Genomic DNA, 6,000 nt, shown 5'->3' with positions numbered 1-6,000 from the left:
GGCTGATGCTGATCATATTAATGAGCTGAGAGGCCTTTCGCAAATTTAATCAGCTCATTATGTCCATCAACTCACAGGTGAAAAGAGTCGATTCCTCTCCTGACGACCGTGGCACGTCCGCATCGTCAACTGAACCGTTCCTTCCAGCCTTCCGCGAACCAGAACTAAAAGAAAAAGACAGGACCTACTAGTCTCGGGGAAGGCGTATTGAAACTGTTTATTATTAATGGTGGACCGTCCGAGAAGGAAATTTAATAAACCTTTTAAAAAGTTAATAAATAAAACATTCAAATAAACCTACGATGTTAGGATGATGGTCTATATTAGCCCGAAACGCTGACGAAATAAATGCCTAATTTGGAAAAGACGATTTATATCCTACAGATTATCTAATTACGAAATCAGGACACGATTTAAAAAAATATATATATATGTATGTAATAAAACAAAATGATGGTGGCCACTTTTTTTTGTCTTTCAGTGTAGTAAACACACCACAATTACGATTTTTTTTCACTTTTATTTAAATAACTTATTGCAGTTGTTCAATAGTTTCGTAAAACATATTGTAAACACTTGTTCACTAATCATAACATTTAAATTCAACATAAAAACCAAAGATTTATGCTTATTATTAATGCTGTCAAAAACCTTTGCCACCGGTCCATTATGTAGCTGATTATTGAAATAAATCAAGTTTACAATAGCTGTAATCTAGTCATCACGGCGGCTGGTGGCAATGGGGCGCCCTCGGTAATTAGCCCTTTTATTACAATAGAGTCGGTAAAGAATGAGCGGGCAATGTCTCGGCAAATTCGCTTATGAAATCGAGGGTCTGAAAAAAGGGGAAGGGTTGCAGAACGAGACGCATATTAGTTATAGATATACGGCTACTTGACCGAATCGAGAAAAAAAATGATCCGAGGGGAAGATCCGTAGGGCAGATGTTTGAGAGGCAGGTGGAAAGCTGCCTGGGCTTCCATGCAGGTCCTTCACCGTGTCATCGCGGATCGACCGTGTCATTCTGGCAATAAAGGGACCCGCCCTTTAAATCACAGCTTGTCCCTTTAAAAAAAATCCTCCGGTGTATGGTTGTTTGGCCACAAATGACTAAACTCCGGCCATTTTACCGGATGGGCAAAATTCAAAGCTAAAGAACTGGCCTTTAGGATGTTTTTATTGTCTCTACTAATACACTAATCAACTCCTTATTTTAATCTTCTAAAATAAACAAAATCTTTTTTCAGGCCTGGATTCAATAATCTTCAGTTCAGCTAGAAAGCTGCCGTTTGTCTGCCGTTTCCCCAATAGCTTAGTCGTTTTCGATAATTTTAGTCTTATTATCTTCGCTGTAGTTCTTTACACGAGTTTTGACATCATCAGTGATGGATTTGAATGATTTTTCTTTTAGTCTCAGGCTACAAAGTTTTGCGTTTAATCTCAATCAAAGTAGTTAATCCATGGCTATGCTCTCGTACGGTAAGAACATTGATTTTTTTTCAGTTAATTTCAAATTTCAACAAAAATAACCGTTAGAGCAGGCTGAGGGAACAGGATTCCAATAAAAGGGATATACATCTGGTCTGGTATACAGTTGGCTCGGCACCGATTATGGGTTAGATGCTTTGGGCATATTGACTGTCTTTCAAGGGAGGCCGTGCTAGGGTGATCAAAAGGCTGGGCATTACCAGCAAAAGAATAACCTCTCAGATGGACGAGCTTCACTAAAGGCACCTCATAGATGCACCTCAAATGTAGTAAATTCCAGAGCTGTTTGGATAGTTTCATTGAGGGCAACAATAAAATTACCCTAACAGTTTACAGAGGCAACAAGAAGTCTTCTAAGGAACGTTCGATGTGGACGTTTATCGGCCCTGAATCACTTTGGGGCATACCAAATTGCCAAAATCTTAGATTAGGCATTGGCAATAAATGGGATTGTTTCCAGGACAGAAGCATGCGAAAAAGTCCATCGAAGGACCATCGCAGAAACTGCCCACAAAATTCCTAAACCTAGGCATGTAGTAGTAGAATTATAGTAGTACTACTGGGTGCATAGGGTACGTGGCAGAAACAAATCTACCGCGAACATGTCCTCTGTCGGTGCGAAGACTTTTTCAAGGAAGATTTTTACTCCTGGAAGAGGAAAAGCCAAGGAAAAAAGGACACATGGAACCATTAATAAAACTTTGGGGTCTGATAAAAAGCCGTAATATAAACGAAGAGCTTTGTATAATAAAAGAGGTGGATCAATAGACCAATATTGGACGCGGTGCGTAAGTCGGTAAGTGCAATATGCTTTGGTTACACATCACACCTGTGCATACCGCAGTTGCAGTACAATCAATGGGAAGCTTTTTTATATTGTAGTTGATGATGGAATTCTTTGAATAGAAGAGTGGAGCTGAACTTTCACAACCTGATCTCCTATGTTGTGTTTTAATCTTGTTTGTTGTACACCCATGTAGATCGTTAGCATGAAGTAGTACTATAAAGCTTCTATACGCAGTTGTAGCAGTCCGTGAAAATTTTAGTTTGAACTGTGTTTTTATTCTTTGTATATTTCATTGCCTACCTTATGGTTATCATTCATCAGCAGAGTAATTAAACAAGGAAAGATCCTACTGGACATAGTCAGCTTGCTCTTGTGTGTCTTCTTCAACTAGTTTAGTAAAAGTTGAAAAACTTTGCATTTCAGATACTTGTGAATGGACATTTTTTGTGAAACAGGACAGCCAGTGAAGAGTGCGAAATGCGGAACAACCAGCGAGAATAGACCAGGTTGTTCGGAGATGAACAAAGTGCACATTACCAAAAAAAAACCTTTGACGACGACTTAGTCACGGATTTGACTGCGGGATTCAGGATCGCGTAAAAGTTCACCCCCGGCCCACCGACGACAATCGGACGAGGGCTGACCCGGTGATGGGTGTGATTGGAAATAGGGGTTGCCTCCCTATTATTTACAAGTTTAAAGGGTCGTATCCAGCAAGCACGTGCGCCTTATCCATTGTCATGCTAAAGACATGTAACAGCTGATCGCTAACAGGTCTGACGTCACTCTAATGCGGCGTAAAATTTCTGATTTCAGGCGTTTCAACTGTGACACCTCCGCCCTCCCGATGACCATTAGCCACGGATGATTTGCACTGCTTAGCCGAATACTTTCAGTGGCAGCACTGGCGGTAACAAACATAAAACCATAGAAAAACCATGTAAAGGATAAATTAATAAAAAATAAAAATTATCAGGAACATAAAGGGGATTCGGACATTCAGACAAGAATTAAACGGATTTTCTTCAGAATAAGTCAAACATTAACTCACCCTCAACACGTGTGCAGTTATTATTTCATTTTTAAATGCGTATGTTGTAGATCGGCTTTGTCACTGGCAAAGGGCATAATTGATAGCCGGATAGTCGGCTAAACTGACACTGCAAATCATCCGTGACGAATGGTCATACGGTGGGCGGAGATGTCACAAATCAAATGTCGAGCATATTGATTATTTTAATTCGTGTATGTTTGTAGGTTTATTTGAATGTTTTATTTATTAACTTTTAAAAGGTTTATTAAATTTCCTTCTGTGACGGCCCACCATTAATAATAAACAGTTTCAATACGCCTTCCCCGAGACTAGTAGGTCCTGTCTTTTTCTTTTAGTTCTGGTTCGCGGAAGGCTGAAAGGTACGGTTCAGTTGACGAAAATACAACAATTTTGTCTCCTTGTGGCCACTTATTTCTATGGGATACTCTTGGGTGATAAGTCCCATTCCTTTCAGTTTTTAGGTAACTGTTTAATTGTCAATGACAGCCGTCAAAGGTTTTTTATATTTGCGGAACTTTTGATGACAGTTATTGTTGATCTCATTGCTGTAAACCCTGGGAAACGAAAAAAATAATTTATTTTCTTGTGGCAACCTATTTCTATTGGATCCTCTTGGGTTATAAGTCCCATTCCTTTCAGTTTTTAGGTAACTGTTTAATTGTCAATCACAGTCGTCAAAGGTTTTTTTATATATCCGGAACTTTTGATGACAATTATTGTTGATCTCATTGCTGTAAATCCTGGAAAACGAAAAAAAAAATTTGTTTCCTTGTGACGAACTATTTCTATTGGATAACTCTTGGGTTATAAGTCCCATTCCTTTCAGTTTTTAGGTAATTCTATTTAATTTTCAATTACAGAGGTCAAAGATTTTGTATATTTCCGGATTTTTTGGTGGTAGTTATTGTTGATCTCATTGCCGTAAACCCAAGAAAACGAAAACAATATTTTATTTCCTTGTGGCAACGTATTTCTATTGGATACTCTTGGGTGTTAAGTTCCATTCCTTTCAGTTTTTAGGTACCTCTGTTTATTTGTCAATTTAAGTCGTCAAAGGCTGAAGAATAACCGGTCTTTTTAAATTCATGGGCTTTCCAATCGTAAACATTGTGTTTTCTAGTTTGGTGGTTTAGGGATGGTTTTTGGGATAGTGTTTTCTAGTTCTAGAATGCTATAACGCTATAATCTCCAACCTCCTCGTTGTGATTTTATGTTTTATAGATTCCGTTTCATCTTCGTTGTTTCGGTTTGTTAGCCTTTTACCGTAAACAATGCCTTGTGTGATTTTTCGTTTGATTTATTGGTGCAAAAATTTAAAAAATATTGAATCCATGTCCTAAATGTTGAGTACGGAAATGTCCAATCAGCAGGTTCATCGAGCACTTTAGAAATCTCCCTGATGATAACGTTTCGTCATTTATGACAGGCCTCGATTTTTTGATCCTTGAGGACGAATACTTCAGAGGAGACCCCTTCTGTCTTTTTGATCCTCTTTTCTCCACCGTCTTCAATTGGCTGTTTTTAAAACATTATTCTCTTCATCGTCATTTATTTATTTATGTTTTCTCCCAACAAATCGAACAAACCGTACAGGTGTCTTTACAGATTTTTGTATATTGGTTTTATTTTCAACTGTTGTTGTTTTTTTCAAATTTTAATATTAAAAATATCAGAAAAAAAATCTCCGCAATCCCCTTTCTGATTTTGTAATCGTTCGATGAAGGATTCACTTATAAACTCAGATCAATAGCTACAAAACGAATCCTGAAAAAAAGAGTCTCACCCCCTTCTATTAAAAATTCCGATTAAATATTTCCGCGGCGAGGTGAATTAGAAAGCAGGGGAAGAAATTCAATAAGACAACGCACGTGTTCCACGATCGACGAAGGGTTTTATTCTTATTTTTTGTCCTTCTTTCCTTTTCTATAAAACAATTAAAATTCTCACGCTCTGTCTTTCGATTAATACAGATTATAAAACAATGAAATAATTTAGATGTATTGGAATCAATGAGCCATCAATTTTTAAAGAATCATCAATGCACTTCAATGGTGAAAGAAGGCAGATTAAAGACCTAGGATACTTTAACAAAAGATTCCACCAGTAACTTTGTTCTGTGCACTTTGATTCTCCCCTTTTGTTTGCTTTTTTTATTTTTATTTCTTTTAGCTTAATTAGTCTGAATGTGGGGTGATTAGTGACCGTTTGTCGATGATTATTCAGAAATCGTGAGATGCGTTCTGGTATCTTTATTGAGATCATCTTCAGAGCCTGGGATTTACAAACATTGTTTAAATTTTACAAATACATGTAGGATGTGGAAAAAAGTGAATTTATACAATGCAAAATATATTTTTTATATTCAATCAAAGTATTTCTATTAAGTGTTTGTCTTCTGCGTAATTGTGCCATTCTTGTGTGTCGTGTCGAGAGGGCCAGTGAGATTTTGCTGCTTTATGTTTATATATTTTGGATTCTGAAGGGGGGAAGGAGGAAGTCGGTATAGAAAAAAGACATTTTTGTATAAGGCGTCGGCTTCTTTGAGGTGAAAAGAGCGACGAAGGGAAAAAACGTTGGTAATGGTTTCGCCAGATTATCCTTTCAGGATTATATAGAAAGGGATAAATACGAAAACGAAAGTTAAATTGTTGGACAATTAGACTATGTGAAA

This window comes from Cimex lectularius, unplaced genomic scaffold (genome assembly GCF_000648675.2).
Source record: "Cimex lectularius strain Harlan isolate CLEC.00 unplaced genomic scaffold, Clec_2.1 scaffold391, whole genome shotgun sequence".
NCBI classification, from domain to species: domain Eukaryota; kingdom Metazoa; phylum Arthropoda; class Insecta; order Hemiptera; family Cimicidae; genus Cimex; species Cimex lectularius.
The sequence above is the reverse complement of the archived record's forward strand: the minus strand, read 5'-3'. Positions refer to the sequence as shown.